We start from the raw sequence: 17,891 nt of genomic DNA, 5'->3' as shown, positions 1-17,891 counted from the left end.
GGCTCTCACCTGTCTTGATCTTCTCTGTCTCCACAGAGCCTGGGAAAGTGGCTGGCACACTGAGGACATCCAGAAATATTCACTGAATGGAGGAGTGGATGGGTGGGTGGATGGATGTGCAAATGGATGGATGGATGGATGGATGGGTGGATGGGTGGATGATGGATGGATGCACAGATGGATAGAGGTGCCTACTATGTACCAGGTCCAAGTGGAGATGCAGAGATGAATAAAAAGCTGTCTCTTTGTTCAAAGAGTTCACTGTGAAGTAAGGGAGACCTTCTATAGTCAGGTAGATGTGACCAGGTAGAGCATATGTCCTGGGAGAAGAAAGAAGCACATTTTGGGTAGGAAGGAGAAGGGATCCATTTTCACTGATGGATAGAATCTGGAAATGTTCTGCAAGGAGGTGACACTTTGAGCCATGAAGGATAAATGGCGATTATTCAGGTGATCAACGAATTTAAAAGCCTTTCCTGGAGCCCAGGGAAAGGCAAAGAGACTGAACACAGTCTTATATAGCCTGGAAACTGCAGGCTGTTTGGTGTGATGGGACATGGGGTATGAAAACTCTTGTTTTGTTTGCTGCTATATAGCTCCAGTGTTTTACATCTAGTTACTCTATTATTGGCACTCAATAACAGTACTCAAGAATTATTTGTTGAGGAAAGAAACAAAGGAAAGCATGGTGAGAAGTCAGCCTGGCAAGGTTGACGGGAGTTGGGTGATGCTAGGCTAAGGAATTTAGACCTCAGCGGGAGGCCAATGGGAAGTCAGAGAAGGGTTGATGAGTCGTGCTTCTGATAGTCATCTGCTGCAACATAGAAATGTGTTGGGGAAAGTCTAGGCTGAAGCAGGAAGGGGGAGACTATGCAGAGTTTCAGACGAGAGATGCTGAGGGTCTGAGCCACGTGAAGACGGTTGATAGGAGACACTCCAGAGATTTGAGGAAGAGATGCCAGAAGGCATCCTTGATTCCCTGTGGACGGGAAAAGGAAGGAGGGAATGGAAGGAGAGGAAGGCTCCCAGGTCTTTAGCTAGAGTTACTAGATACTAGTCACTGAAATACACTATTATAGGGTGAGGGAAGGGGTGGGGTACACCATGAAGCTAATGAAGTTTATGTCTCAGGACCCATCACTTTTATGGGCCACTTTTATGACCCTAACCCTGATTTTGTATTCACTCTTATTTTTATTAAAGAGCCCCTTTCTCCCTAATTATAGAAGCTTCAGGCTCCACCAAGCCTGGATCCTCTTCTGGTACCATAGGGGAAAACTGGAGGGAAGAGATCATTTAAGTGTCATTTGGGACGTGTTGAGTTCGAGGGGCATGAAGAACCTCCAGGCGGAGATGTTCTGCGAGGAGCATAGTGTGGTGATTAGAGCAGGGTCCGGGTTTGAACCTCGGCCTCAAGCTGTGTGAACTTGGGCATGTTGTTTGATCTCTCTGTGCTCAGTAAAATGGGATGGTAATAATAGTGCCCTTTCTAGGGTTGTTGTAAAGATCAGATGAGACGATGCATATAAAGTGCTTAAGCGGTGCCTAACGCTTAGTAGGTCCTCCACACAAGTTGCATGTCAGCTGTCAGTATTACGTGGGGAAGTGCAGGTCTGGGCGCCCTCAGAGCCATGGGCCTTCAGAGCTGGACCGTGCAGGAAGCGAGTGCTAGGGCTCGATAAGGCCAGGACAGGGCTCTGAGACTCGCCGGGCGCCAGAGAAAGGGGAACCGGCCAGGGAACTACAAGGGTCAGCTGGGGGGAGCAGGGGGGCCTGGGAGCCAGAGGAGGGGAGAACCGCCCACGGGCACTTGGCGCTTGGGCACCTCGGGGAAATCGCCGTGAGCTGGTCGGGGGCTCCATGCGGAGCTGGGCGCCGAGGAATGAATGGGGGCGCAGGGGGCGCGTGGGGATTGCCCCCCAAGAACCCCGGCCCAGGGGGAGCAGAGGCAGAGAGAGGGCCCGGGGGCCGCCGGGCTTGCCTTTGGAGGACATGGCTCGTGGCTGAAAGTTGAAACCCACATGCCTTGGGGGCTGTGAGGAGGTGTCGGTGGAGGCCAGAGGATGGGGAAGGAAGGGAGGAACTGCTGGGAAAATACGAATGTGCTGGAGGAATGAGGGAGGCGGGGGGCATCGGGAGGAGCCAGCCCCAGGTCGCCGGGGAGTCTGGGAGGAAGGGCTGGGGGGGGGTATAAATAAGCTTGTGGGTGGGAGGACAGGAGGTGGGGGAGTTCTGCTGATGACCTCGGCTGCGTTTTTCACTGACGTGGGAGAAAGGTCATCTGTGGGAAAATGTAAATATCTGACATCTCTCCCACTGTGGGGCATTCAGGAGAAACTGTGATTAAGAAACTTAAAATCTCAAGGGGGAAACCGACATTGATCGTGAAGTTGTTATCCTTTTACATTGTTTTATATGGAGTAATACACAGCTTACCACGTGAGGACAGCCTAGGAGGCCACTTGCATGTCTTTGTTAATACAACACACATCGTTTTAATTTACCTTCCTTTGCTTGCTAGCTGCTTGAAGCATCTCAGGATCTCCCCACCCTGCAGTTTAAACAGAATGCCTACGAATTAATTTTTTTAATTATGAATTAGTTCACACACAACAAAGTGGGAGGCATTTTACAGTGAGCGCTTTGGCTGTGACAGTTCCTTAGACTTTCCTTGGTTTTGATGGCCTTGAGCGTGTGAGGAGTAATGATCAGGCGCGTTGTAGGATGTCCCTCAATTGAGATTTGTCTGATAATTTTCTTTTTAAAAAAATTAATTAATTTTTCCAGCTTTATTGAGGTATGATGGACAGAGCGTACTGTGTAAGTTCAAGGTGTACGGTGTGATGTTTGATTCACTTACATACTGTGAAACAATCACCGTTGTAGTGTTAGGTTAACACCTACATCACCTCAAATAATTATCAGTGTTTTAACGGTGAGAACATTTAAGATCTACTCTGCTAGCAACTTTCAAGTGCACAATACAGTATTGTTAACTATAATCACCATGGTGTACATTAGATTCCCCAGAACTTATTCACCTTATAAATGGAAGTTTTTACCTTTTGACCACCTTCATCATTTCATTGTCCCCCACCCCACCCACCTCTGGAACTGCCATTCTAGTCTCTTTCTGTAAGTAGGGTATTTTTAGATTCTACATATAAGTGAGAACACACAGTATTTGTCTTTCTCTGTCTGACTTATTCCATTTAGCATAATGCCCTCGAGGTCCATCCATGTTGTCACAAATGACAGCACCCCCTGCTTTTTTATGGCTGAGTAATATTCCATTGGATATATATTCCACATCTTCTTTATCCTTCCATCTGTAGACAGTCAGGGCTGTGCCCAGGTCTTATCTATTGTAGACATGATGATTTCTTGAGATTAGACAGGGGCTATAAGATTTTGGAAGAAAGACAACAGAGGTAAAATGCCATTCAGATCGCATCACATGGAGGGACACTGTCACTGTTGACCGTGGATGTTGGTCTCCAGCGCCTGGCTGGGGTGGTTCTCATCAGGTTTCCCCTCTGTACAGGTCTCTCTCTTTTTCCCTTTCCACGTGTACTCACTGAAAGGAAATCCCTTTGCTCAGCCCACATGTAAAGAGTGGGGAGTTAACCTCACCTACTTTAGGACACGCTTTGCCTGCAAACACACTTTTGCCCATGCCCATGGCTTACCACCAGCCAGACTTTCGATTTTATAACTCATGGGCTCCCCAGAGCTTCCCTTTATATAATCAGAAAAACCTCAACTAGCCTCTACCACTTGTTCATTAGTCACTGGACCAGGGAAGCCTATCTCTCTCACCCAGGCTTGATCTTGCTGAGACTTGTAGATAAAGGACAGATGGCCAAGAGCAAGCGGAAGCTTAGAGATCAGCCATCTCAACCAGAGAGGTGAGACCCAGAAGATTCGGCCCCTTGGGCTGACGCATCTAGGACTAGACTGTGGCCTGAGACTCCCCAGAGGTCCTTCCCACTGTGCTGGAGTCTCGCATTTCAGACCATCATGCTTTTGTCTTTTTTAACATCAACCACAGTTACTTCTATTTATTTACTATTTTATTTTAATTGAATTAATTTTTTCACTTCAAAAAGCCTTTTCCTGTTTCTGAGCGGTATCACCTGGATTCACATGTTAAATGGGCTAATCCTACTTTTCTGACACAGGGCCATACGTGTGTGTGCACACACACAATGCTTACAGTTTTAAAAAGTGTGCGTTCGTCTGTGCTCTTACTCAGAGTTTCGCCACACCTGGTGAATTTGCACAATGCCGAGCTGCCATTCTGTGTGGGCCTGAATTTGGCTGCATTAAATTCACAACTCAGGAAATTCTGGTGTGCAGGCCTTAGAGAGGAAACTAAACCAAAGATTATATACTGTTTTTAGATACCAGAGCTCCAGAGCCAGCTTCGCCCAGCCTGGACAGGTATTTGCTGATACATGAATTCTCTAAGAGGGGAGCTTTTTGCTCAAGAACTCTAACCCAGACCTCACCTTCTTTATCTGTAAACGGGTTAATAATCCTTCGAGTCCAAACTAGGCTCTTGGTAGTAAGCAGCAGAAACTACATTAAACAGCAAATGGCCTGCATTCAAGAGCTCTGGGGGCTCAAAGAATTGATGGAGATGCGAACAGGCTTGAAGGTGGACAGGCTTGGAAAGTGGGCAGTGGCCTCGGGATCTCAGAGGGCCAGACTGCAGGACCACCCAGCAGGTTCCCTCCTGGGAGCCAGGTGGTGAATTTGGGTGCCTCCTGCTGCTCCAGCGGGACCCAAGTCTTTCTTTGCATCATGTGTTCAAAGCTGGGACAGAATGTCTGACTGACTGAGTCAACAGAGGGAAAGGGTGGGGGGAAGTCAACTGCTTTGGGTCTACAGTGTAACCCACACTCCTTCCACTGTGATGGCACTGAGGGGCGTGCTCCCCAAGGGAAGGAGGGTGGTGACACAGGCCAGCCAAAAGGGGCAACCGGCCCTTACGTGGACCTTTTCAACTTGTTTTGAGAATTTGAATAATTGGTACAAAGTTCCTGATAGAGTGCCTGGTACCCAAATTATTAATTCTGTGGCCTGGGCAGATATTTGGAAACCTGTAAGGAGAGGGGAAAAGAGGAACTCTTACATGAAATGAAATGAAAAATGAAATGAAATGAAATGAAATGAAATGAAATGAAAGAGCAGTCATCTTTCCCAGAGGACTGGAAAGAACCGGCCCAGGACTATGCATTAATTGCTCCCTCCTTTCCAGGCCAAGCCGCCAGCTACGAGCACATGGCTTTGCAGACAGGCCATGGCCAAAGGACATCAAAATGGGAAAGAGCACACTCCCCCTCACCCCGTGAATAACTGCTGTAGTGCCGGAGACGTTGGTCTAGGATGGAAAGAAAAACATAACATCATAGCAGAAGGTTTACAATGAAGTGTTAACCTTGTCAAAAGACCCAAGACCACGTTCGCTCTGGATAGAGAAGAAATGTTGCTTCAGTTAGTGTTTTGAACATAAAAGAAAAAATTGGCATCATTGTTTCAGGAAATCCCCAAATATCCAGTGTATGGTGACCTTCTGGCATTTCTAAGGCCCGTTTGCAGTCTAGGGAGCAGCTAGCTGGAAGAATTACCTGGGAGTTTGCTGATGGGACAGGCCCCTAGGACCCGCCTGGAGAGCTAAGAGACTTGGTCAGACCCAAGCACCCGCACTTCCCCCAAGCTCCCCAGCCAGGGAGCCTCTGCCCTGGTGGCCGAGGGGAAGGCTTGCTAGGCTAAGCTTTGTGAAAACAGGGCCTGTTAAGCCAAATAAACTTTCACAGGAAATGTAAATAAACACTGAATTACAAAACATAAAATGTAGTAAATATTTAAGGAAATTAACCCATATGAGTCTCTATTCCCATGAGAATAGATGTTAGAAATCATTCTTAGCAGTTTAACAGGCTCTTAAGGACCTCAACTAAACAACTTGTTCTATTGGCTCAAATTATTGTGCCTATTTCATAACAATTCTAGCTACTCTGTGTGAAGGCCCCCTTGATACCCCTGCTATGGGTTTTACACACTTGATTATTACATTTAATTCCCAATAAACCCCATCAGGATGCAATATTATGATTCCATTTCACTGCTGAGAAAACAGGCTCAGCGAGGTCTTGCCCAAGTCAAGGACAGGATTCAAACTCAAGTCTTAGCTACTCCAGAGTTAGTAACCTCCATGCTGTGTTTGATAGGACCATCATAGCATTTCTTTAATCCTTGATTGTTCTAAGTATGAACACTGATGTTCTCATGGGCCATCCCTGGCATAGGCCAGATTCATTGAGGTATCTCTGGGGCTTTTCCAAGGTAGGCATTGGAGCCAACTGCATGGCCTGCCATCCACCATCCTGGTGAAAACAGGTTACGTGAACACAGCCTTGGCAGGAGGAAATGCCACAGAATGACAATACACACCTTGTGCCCGGCTGGCAGGAGCCACGATTGAGGCTCTCTTGGTAGATAGAGGACAGTGGGATGAGATGTAGCAAAATCATTAAAGTTCATATCCTTGACCTAGCAAGTCTGCATCTAGCAATTTATCCTAAAGAAATAATCATGTCTATATACAGCAGTTCAGCTCAAAGAATGGTCATAACAGTGAAATTGTTTATAACAGTGAAATCTGGACTCAAGTTGTTTATAGCAGTGAAATTTGGAGCCAAGTAACCAAATATAGGGAATTATTGACATAAATTCTAGTATCTTCATACCACAGGACACTTACTGCCATTTAAAAAAGCTGCCTTAGGATGATACTAACCACATGGAACGCTGTTCACAATACGTTTCATATATAAAAAAAAGAAGTTCTAAAGAATTGTATGAAGAGTGTGATCCCATTTTGACAGTGTAAAAACTTTTTTAAAAGGAAATAAAATTTTAAGTGTTTAAGTGTTTACTTTTTATTATTGTTGTTTCTTGCTTGTATTTTATTAATATTTCCATAATATTTTTTTGCCTCTGTAGATAGAAAAATACTAACTTTGTTCAAACAAAATAAAGTAGGAAGTTAACAGACAACCTGAAAGGATTTGGGTGGTGCGTGTGAATGAAGCCGCCATCTGGCTGTCCCTCAGACCCCCGCCTTCTGACTGGCTCAGGGCCCTAGACAGTGCCAGGGAGCCACCACGTTCTAAACAGGAGTCTCGGCATAGTCCCTAGAGATGCATAAACCCTCACATGTTGTTTCTGTTATGTCATAGGACTTCTGGTTTCCCTGCCCGCAATAAAAGCGTGTTCTCGACACACGTGCCTTGGGCCTCCAGCCCTGACTGAGCCCATAGGTCCCCCCAGTAGGGCTTTTTAGGAGAAATCAAAGGGGAAGCTGAAGAGTCACCAAATCTGGAAGGATTCCCACTTGCCAGACAGAAATGGAAATGAGCGCATGGTCTGGTTTCCCAGGGTCTAGACGGCAGGGCGGCAGAAGCCTTGAACTTGGGCCAGTTTGGCTTCTTAAGGGTCACTCATTCCTCTGTGCCAGGCACCCCTGTCACTCCTGCCCTCAATGAGACACCTTCCAGTGGGAGAGTTGAGAGGTCACAGGGCCACTCCTGGTTGGTGCTACATGAAGGGTGGGTGTGCCACCCCAGGATGTACTTGGGAAGGACCCTCACCCCCATTTGGAGGCTCAGGTGTGTTCCCAGGGAGGTGATGCTCAGCTCTGACGGGGAGCAGAGTTAGGAGGGGACTTTCCACCTTCTCAGAGCAGAGACAGGATAATGTCCTCAGCCTATATCACGAGCCATGTGAAGGGATTCTACGGTCACTTTCTGGGAAAGTGGGGTCTGGAACTCTGAGTGTGGTTGCAGGGCCCTAGAGCCCTCGTCAGGTGACCAGAAAAGACCTGAGAAGAGCCTGGAGGAGTCATTCCCTAAGCCCAGGGGCGGACAAGGCAACCAAACTCAAAGCCAGGCATTAGGTCTCACCTGGGGAGAGATGAGGTGTGTGTGCAGCTGTTGACAGAGGGGGGGGCATGGGAGGTGGGGAACCAGCTGCTCAGGGAGCAGTGGAGGGGGCAAGGGGTGCAGCTTGGGGAGGGGCCCCCAGGTGGAGCTCTAGGCAGCTGTTTTAGCTGCTGCTACCGGCCCTGTGATTGTGATTTATGGTTCCTCAGCCTTTGGGGTCATAGGAATACCTATAGGGGCCCAACCAGGCACAATGGGAAAAAAGGGAACAGAACAGGGACAAGGGTAGGATAAGAGCTGCTTGATATTAAACCTAAAAGGGGGATGGTAAACTGCTACTTAATAAACTAACAGGGGAGATGGTATATTGCTACTTAATAAACAAGGGCTGGCGATGAGGACCTAAGATGCCTGTACATGGCCTGGTTAAAGAGACCCACACCACCCTGTGACTTTCCCCAAGGTCACCATGCGCCTCCCCACCCTCCTGAGGGCCTCAAGTCCACAGACTCCAAGTCTCCCAGGGAAGTGTTTCCTTCCAGCTGTATTTGGCTTCCATCAGCACGAAGTAACCTGCCCCAGCCACCCACTGGAGAAGACCTTCTCCCCTGAGCTCACTCATGCTGGCTTGTTCCGATGTGTCCACAGCACTTATCCCTGCTGAAAATGGCCTTGGTGTAGCACTTCTCGTTCCTTGTTTTCTCTCCTGCTGTTCTCTAAGGGTGGGACCTGGTCCGCCTTGTTCATCTTGTTCACATAGTACTTAGAATGGTGCCTGGCACATAGTATGGCTTTGATTAAAAAAATTGCTGAATGAATGAATGAATGATGAATGAATGAATGAATGAATGAATGGTGTTTATGTCTGGAGAAAAGGAAACAAGCTCCAGAATCGGACCCAGGGAGACCCTAGGATTGAGCCCAACTCCACCTCTTACCCATGGGGTAATGTTTGAGCCCCATGCCCTGATTTGTAAAATAGACTATGCGAGGATTGCGGATTTGCAAAGTGCCTAATATAAAATAAGTGTTCTAATTTGTAGTTTAAAAATTTTACTATTATAATAAAGAATATGGAGGAGATTTTGCTGTTACACCAGAGATGGGATGGAGTAAGAGTACAGAATGGCCAGTAGGCGAGCTGGAGAAATGCCCCCCAAATGGGTCAGGGAGGGGAGGCGGGAAGGAGAGGCAGGAGGGAGTCTCTCTGCTCTCCAGAGCAGATCCAGTGAGGTTCTTCAGGGCAGTCCCTGGGCAGATACCAGAGCAAACTGCATGACCCCCATTGTCACTCAGTAATACGTATGTTTTGGGCAGGGTGCTCATCTTATCTCACTGTCCCCCCAGCCACAAGCAACACCTTTGCATCTCACTGTGCTCACTGCCCTCACACAGAAACCAGGCTGGGCATCGTGGCTTCCTGTTCCGTTTCTTTCATATGATGCAGATGACTATCCGGATATTGCAGTTGAGCTGGGCCTGCAGAAAAAGGGAAAGTTCAGCCCAACTGAAGAGCTCATTTTGGAGAAAATGGGGAAGAGAATAGAGACATAGCTGGGTCAAGGGAAAGGAGACGATTGAACACAAGGAGCTCCAAGAATAAAGGGGAAACTTACATGAGGTGGTGGGGAGGAGAGGAGAGCATAGGATTGTGGTGGGGAGGCCGAGGCTCCTATACAGGCTCTGACACAGGCTATTGTGTGGCTTTAGGAGAATGACTTCCCCTCTCTGGGCTTCAATGTTCTCAAGTATCACCTGTTTTCCTTCCTTCTCTATATCATTCATTCATTGATTCAAAAATATTTCGCAAGCCCTTGGTTTGTGCTGGGCATTGCTGCAGGTGCTAGGGATTCAGTACTCAATGTTTGTTAATTATCACCATCATTGTCATTACCATCGTCATTATGAGGCTCCATAAGAGTAGGGAGTTTGTCTGTCGTTCACTGGTGAATTCCCATTATCTAGAACATTCTTGGCGCATAGGTGGTGCTCAATAACTATTTGCTGAATGAATGAAATAAGTGAATTAAGTTGAATGTGGGACTTGGATAAGGCTCAGTTGTCACAAACTCAAACTCTTTTGGCGGCTTGGTAGGGAATATCAATGAGTGGAGGGGGTGGGGTAACATAATGGGAAGGAGCAAGCGCTATGACAAACTGAAGAGGACACACCTCAGGTAGGGCTTTTGAAGTCATTTTTCAGCGGTGAGGACAGTGGAGAGGAGCACTGTGGTCCAAACAGGAAGGCCACAGCTAAAGGACACCCATGAGAGCCATCCTGGAGGACTTGTTCAATCCATAATTATAAGTCACTTGTTCTAGTTCCCAGGGGTTCAACTCTCAATACACCACAGTCTCGATCGATAAGCGTCCTTTCTGTGCAAAGCCATCTAGGACCAGGGCTCAGAAAACCATGCCATAGACAGTGCTGAATGAAGACATGTCCGTTCATGTTCCCACTGCGGGCACATCTCTCCAGGGAAACGGAATGGTGTCTCAGAGATTACATGCACTCAAAGAATAAATAAATAAACAGAAACTAAAGAAATAAAATGTGCCTCGCTTGAGAAAGAGGAACATCAGCCTGAGAAGTGGCCAGGGAGTTAACCACCGTGACAGAGAAAGGGCTAAGCACAATGCCCTGTGTCTAGAAGGAAGTTTTTCTTGCCTGGGGTTTGGGTTTTGAAGACAGCACCTGCAGTTCACTTTCTTGAGCTCACTCTGGGCATCAGTTTTTGTCTTGAATAGAGCAGTAGGCAAAACGGCTCCCACCACTTAAATTGCTATACCCTTCTCTCCTCCTGGCCATGTGCAGTTGTGTTTATGTGAGGCATACGTGCTTATGATGTGAATGTCGCGCTGGTGGGGACCTTCCCGACATTAGTTCACCTGCATTGGCCTTCTGCCAATGCCTGGACAGCGGCATTAGTCCTGTTCTCCGAATCAGAGTCCTTAGCATGAGTGACACCTATGTGATTGTGGTTACCTCCCAGCCACTGATTAGGTCATGGGGGTCCTTCCAACTTAAAAAATTGTGTCATTTGATGATCCTAAATTGGAAGTGGCTCACAGGTATTCCACAGCCAACACATGGTAGGTTTGGCTCGCCTGACTTTTTTTAAAGTTATTTGATACATTGGTCTTCTATTGCTGCCGTAACAAATCACCCTAAACTAGTGACGAGGAACAGCACAGAATCATTACCTCACACTTCTGGAGGTTGAAAATCTGACACAGGCCTCACTATACTAAAAGAGAGGGCTGCGTTCCTTCCTGAAGGGTCTAGGAAAGAATCCTGCTCCCTGCCTTTCCCAGCTGCTAGAGGCCGCCCACATTCCTTAGCTCGCAGCCTCCTTCAGACCATCAACATTGCATCTCTCTGAGCCTTTCTTCCATATTCACATCTCCCACTGACTCTTCTGCTTCCCTCTTCCATTTATAAGCACTCTTGTGATTATATTGGGGCCACTCAGATATTCCAGGATGATCTCCCTATTTTAAGGCCAGCACAATAGAAACCTCAATTCGCCTTTGCCATGTAACCAAACATATTCACAGATTCTAGGTTATGACATTGACAGCATTTCCTTTTTTTAAAAACATCAAACCTAGCTTTTTAGCTACTTATAAGCAAAGATCTAGCACTACTGGGCTGATTCTCGCACTAGCAGCCCTCATAATATGGCAACAATCAGCTCGAAGTGAGCGACTCCCTGTTTGCCCAGTCCCCACACCTCCGTAGCATCTTCCTGACTGATGCCCAGGGTAAGTTGCCATTTCTCATCCTATTGGATTGTTTTTCCTACCAGGCTTGCTTTACTCACTTGCATTTCCCCTTGGCCTGATGAGCCTATGAGCTCGCAGTACCTCTTGTTAATTCTTAGGGAAGCTCAGCTCTACCACTTTTGCCATCTGTCTACATCAGAAATGTTACAGAGCAGTATATGCAACTGATTTCCACCCACATGTGACAAGGAAAAGGGGAGCTCGCTGTTACACGCGACCCAGGGAACCCACAGCAATGGAGAACTAACTGTTCCTCTGGGCTGGTCCTTGGGGAAGAGTGAATGGGTCAGATATGTTCACAACAGTGAAAAAATGCCAGAGGATCACCCTCTATGCAGGCCTTCGTGCTTGCACTTTTATTTCACTGAATCCTCACAACCACTCAATGAAGTTGATGCTATATTTAGCCTCCCTCACCCCACTCTGGAAACGGTGACACAGAGAAGTTAACTAAGTTGTCCAAGGTCACACAGCAGGAGTGTAACAGAGTTGGAATTCAAACATGTGATTCTGACTCCAGAGTCTGAGTCTTGACTCCTAGAGGTTCTGTCTTTAGAAAGAGAGAATCGTCTATGGTTTCAAGCTTTTGAGGGGTTGCACTTGGAATGAAAAGCTGGACCAGAAGGATCATTCCAGCAGGCCTCCAGAATGAACCTGAGTTCCTCTGAGCTCCCAGGTTTATACAGGAAACCAGTGAAACAGGAACAAAGGCCCCTCTTAGAGGATGCTGCAGCTCAGGGGAATTCTGGCCTTGAAGTCACCTAAGTGAGACTTCCTAAGTCATGACTCCGGCAGTCTTCGAGGATAGGTGCATGCAGGAGGGCCTGAAACTCCATAACAGATGACAAGGAACAATGGGAGGGGTGAGGAGGAGGGAGAGGAGCTGGTGGTGAGAATCTGCCACTTCTCTTGGCTTTTCACACATTAGATTGAGAGCTGTGAACCTGTGAACCGCCCTGGCTTAAGATAAAGTGGACCCTCCAGTTCTGGTAAGGGCTGGATAAGCTAGCCTCTGAGGAAGCCCATCAGATGGCTGGGAATCAGCAGCCGCTGGGCTCATGGCCGAGTACTCGAATGTGCCCTCCCTGCCACATGCACCCAGTGGGGGATCAAGCTCGAAATGTGGGTATATGCCCTGACCGAGAATTAAACTGGCTACCTTTCAGTGCACAGGACAAATTAAATTAGAGAAAAAACAAGAATCATTATTTTAGAAACACTCAAAGGCAAAATATCCTTTCTTTTATAGCCTAATAATACATATGGCATGACCTGGTCTAGGTAAATACCAGTCACTCACCTAGTAAAATTTCTATCCTTGGAAACTACATCTTCAGTGGAAGGAGTCTTAGCATCAGACAAGTCTGGTTTCAAATAGCACATTCCACCTCTGATTATCTGTGAGGCCTTGGGCATCATTTTTTCTCCCAGGCCTCTCTCTGTAACCTGTAAAATGGGTATGTAGTTTCTATCTCCCTTTCAAAAAGAGCAGTCAGAAGAATCACATGATACAATAGGTGTGAGAATTTAGCATTTATTTTCCCCAAACCCTTGAGGCCCCCTGGAAGGGTTGGGTAGATGTTTTCTAGATGCATCTTCTCCCGAAGCCCCTACCCCACTCCTCCTCGGGGACTCACTGTCCTTGTCTCCCCTCCACATTGCCAGCAACATGTGTGCTCAGGGGAAAGCCCTGACACCTGTGCCCAGTGAGGTACAAGGAACTGGTGAGGCTGAGCCAGGGGCCCCTCCTTCGACAGTGTACTGGGAGATGCACTCTGTCTGGGTCAGAAGTCTACAAGGCCAGGTAAAAACTGGTGGGCAGAGCACTGATATTCTCAAGGCAGGTAATGCAACCAACAGAGGGAGCTCCACAAATAGCGAGGAGGCCACCAGCACCAGGCCACCGGTGGGGCAGGAAACTCCAGACCAACAGTCATCAGCAAAGTGGACAAGCCAAGACTGAAGGGACAAATCATGCAAGTGGAACAGGTGGAAAGGCACCAGTCCTGAGTTGGCATGCCTGCCTGTATTCCCAGCTGTAGGAACTGGGGCAAGTGAATCGCAGTCTCTTGGCATCGGTAAGACTAGAGCGTTGCTGTTACGCGCAGGGCTTTTGTGAGGATCCATCGTGCTAAGAGGCAGAAAGAGCTGGACCCATGCTGGGCTGCTGGGCTTGCTGGTCAAACCTCCACCTCATCTTAGGGGTGCACACACTTCTTGGGCCCACAGCTCTTCCTCGGAGGCGCAGCTCGAAGAGGCCACAGTGGCCTCTGCTGGGCTGCAGGTAAAATGGTTTTGACTTTTCTCGACGCCCCCCCCCCCACCTCTTCCTTGCTCCAGCTTGCCCAGAGAAGGGGGCGAGCTCTTTTCTATGGAGCTGAGGAGCCTCCTTCCCCTCTCCTGACCCCTGCCCATACCCACACCCACCCACCCTTGCGGGCAGCCGGGGAGTTTCCCTTGGAGCAGAGCCGCCGGGGACAGGGTGCCCACGTACAAAATAGGGCAGCGAGGAAGGGAGGCTGGGCAGGAAGCCCAAATAAGCACTTCCGACCACCCACCCTCGAGCTGACGCGCCTCAGCCAACACAGAAGAGACAGAGAGGCAGGGAGAGGGGATGAAAAACATATAGTTTTTGAAAATGATGAAATTGTCAGCTCTGAGGAAATGGAAAATATTGCTCCTTGCAGCCTGGCCTGTGGCAGCTGCTTCAGGCTTTTGTCATGCTTATCCCAGGACAAGGAGGGGAGGACTGTCCCGTCTGGGGAGGGAGGTGGGCCTGTGGCCGTGGGGGACAGCGCAGTGTGGCTTGCACGAGCCCTTCCCCCTGCCCCCACCCCACAGCCTCCAGGAGGCTGGTCAGGAGGGAAGCCGCACAGCGGGCCTGTCCCTCCCCGCACAGGGCTCCGAGGCAGTCACCGACTCTGCGCCTCAGTGCAGGGCTGCCGTGTGTGGAGCTGCCCGGCCAGGGGCACAGTCCGCACCTTCCTGGCTCCCCTCCTGTGCGGGTGGAGCCCTCTGCCATCGGGAGGATGCCACACAGATGGTGCTTCTACTGCCAGCCTCAGAGAATGGAGGTGACAGTCCTTGTTCCCTCTGCAGGCAAACCCACACAGGCCCAGAGGAAGTTCTAATAGCAGTCACCTCACCATAAAATGTTGGTGAAGGCGACCCTGCAGTGCCCCAAGTGGGCCACATGCCACCAGCTTTTCCTCTGCCCTCCAGCCAACACCCTCTTTCAAATTACATCCAAAGCAGCACTCTCCCACCTGCCCCCTAACGCAGGTACCTCTCCTAAGAGGGTCAACAAAGTCCCTCCTTTCCATTCTCTCCTGCTCCCTGCGTGATACTTTCTTCCCCAGCCCACACCCGGCCTAGGCTCCCATGTCCCTTTCAGTGACCTGCTGATTTTCCTCACCTATAAAATTAGCTGTGACTAAGACAGTCATCCACCCCATGGATCTTGAGATTCTGCTGTGGGTTAGCAGGAAACAGAGGGGTCCTCAAGTCTGGATGGGGTGGGGTGGGCAGGGAGGATATTGGGGTGATCCCCCTCTGGGGTGCAGTGTGCCGCACCTGGATCTATTTTTGTCCCTCATATTGAAATATCCAACTCATCACTCCCTGCAAGTATTTCTTTTTTGTCCACAGGCTCTGATGCACTTTTAAGATGCCTGTCCCTGAGCCCTGTCCCTGTGTCCTCGCGTGAGGCTGCTGTTACTGTGTTCAGGGACTATTTGACCTGTCCTAACCCTGAGATATAGATTATAGAGCCTAAGAAGGCCTCTGCTAACCTATCAGTTTGCTCCTTTATGAGTTTTGGGTTTCTTCATCTGGCCGGGGAAGAGAGAGTTAGGGGAAGGTTGCACCGGGAGGGTCCCCCCAGGCCACAGCTTGACATCATGGCACTTAGCTGCTCCCCACTCTGCTCTGCTTCATGTTTGAGGCCGAGACCAATGCTCTTTAGGGAATGGGTGTGAGTTGGCCCAGCCTTCACACTGCAGCATCCCATCTGCTGTGGCCTGCACCGGAGGCTGCGATTGTCCCTGCCCATTTTACAGGTGTGAAGCCTGAGGCTGGGCCAACGAGCAGGCCTGCAAAGGGTCACACTGGTCCTCCTGGCTCCTGAGCCTCTCCAGGGCTAACTGGTCCTGCCCCTGCAGCTTCTGGAACCCTCTGGCCAGAGACAGGAGATGTGAAACTTGTGAGCATTGGGAAATCCCCAGGGACAGGGAAGAGGAGAGGCTCCGGGCCGGAAGCAGCCAGCTTCCTCTGGTGTCACCTGTCGCCACTTGCCCAACCGCCCTTTGAGGAATGGGCCTGCTGCCTTATGGGAGGGGCACCAGAGGCCTACCTCCTGGAAAGGGCTGTATCTTCTTCTTAGCTTAGCCATAGTAACAACCTCACTTGCTCTCCGTGGGAGGCAGAAGGACAGAGTGGAAACGGCGCAGGCTCTGAGACAGAGGTGGGTTTGAATCCCTCCTCCGGCTTAGGCAATTTATGGAACGCCTCAGAGCCTAGGTGGCACAGAGGAAAAGGACAGTGGACTCGGAGGGGCTCGGGGGCAAGTAGCTTTACCTCCCTGGGCCTCAGTTTTCCCTTCTGCAAAGGAGTAGTAATGGCACCAACAATTAAATAAGAGAATTAGTGCCAAGTCCTCAGCCCCTCCGGGCACACAGGAAGGACTCCATGTGTCGTGTCTGTGATGATTCTTAGCGTCATCATCACTGTCACCAGGTTTCTTGATTGCTGTGTCCCTCTTCTGCGTGGGCTCCATGGATTGTCCATCTCGGCCACATTTATTGGTCATTCCTCCCCCAAAGCTTAATATTTAGCTATATCTTAATTCCAACTTTTGTAGCTTTTCACTCTCCTGAGTGGGGGAGTGAACATAATTTTTAAAAAAATGCTTCTACTTCCAGGGATGATCTTGAATGATCCTTTCCACAGGTATGGTGTGTTTTCTGCGCTCATGAAATACACCCCAGCACACACACGCACCACACACACACACAATGCCTTCCCTCTGCTCCGCTTTCCGGGACCCTGCTAAATCCCAGCTAATTCCATGACACCTCCGATCACTCTACTTGGAAGTGAGTTTTCTCTCTCTCCCTCTGTTTTCAAATGGCTTTTTGAAAATCCTGAGCTCTTCTTCTGGTGATTGGGAAAGTGAAGCGGCCTCTCCTGCCAGCCGGGGGGCTTTTGCACAGCACACTCAGTTACGCTGGGAGCTCCCAGGTCCAGGCCCTGCGAGGACTGCTTGGCCTGGGCTGCCTCAATTGATGCCCCAGCTCCCTGTGAGGCGAGGATGACTCCAGCTCAGATGTATGGACCACTTCCATAAAGGTGCCGGGCCTGGGGTTCAGTGCAGATCTCACTGAAGCTCGCTGCCGCTTGGCAAGGCTGGAGCATCATAGTGACAGTGGGGCTCCTTAGATTCTACATGAGATGGAAACGGTGCATGGCCACTGCTACCTTTGGAAAAGCAGGGCATGGAAACCGTCATACGAGAAATCGAGCCTGGTGTGCCCTGTGCAGCCCCTTTCCCAGCCCTGGGTGCCCAGCTCGCTCACTCACTCGCTCGCTCACTCACTCGCTCGCTCACTCACTCACTCGCTCGCTCATTCACTCACTCACTCATTCACTCGCTCGCTCACTCACTCGCTCACTCATTCACTCACTCACTCATTCACTCACTCACTCACTCACTCATTCACTCACTCACTCATTCACTCACTCACTCACTCACTCATTCACTCACTCACTCACTCGCTCGCTCGCTCGCTCACGGAGCATCCTCTGGTAGTCACCCGAGGGAGGCAGCTGAAGGAATCTCAACTTTTTCCTTCGGAGAGAGACTGAGGGGTGGTTGGAAAACATGAAAAGGCCATGCCCCTTCCCCGCACAATTCACTGATGTGGGAGATTGTCTATATTTTAGGTCAACTGTCAAAACAGATTATCATCTGCAAAGACCCAGTCAAGCAGGACTGTGGTGTAGACCTGTGGGTGCCAGGAGCTTTAATAGAAACATACTTGGACTCACACTGGAGTCTAAGTCCGCTTCATCGCCACTCCCACTGGGCTGGGGGGCCTGGACCTGTGGGGAATTACCAAGGCTGTCGCTGTCCCTGCCTCTCCAGTCGCGGTGCTGGGC

The sequence above is a fragment of the Miniopterus schreibersii genome (genome assembly GCF_964146895.1).
Source record: "Miniopterus schreibersii genome assembly, chromosome: 4".
NCBI classification, from domain to species: Eukaryota; Metazoa; Chordata; class Mammalia; order Chiroptera; family Miniopteridae; genus Miniopterus; species Miniopterus schreibersii.
This window is presented reverse-complemented; position numbering follows the sequence as displayed.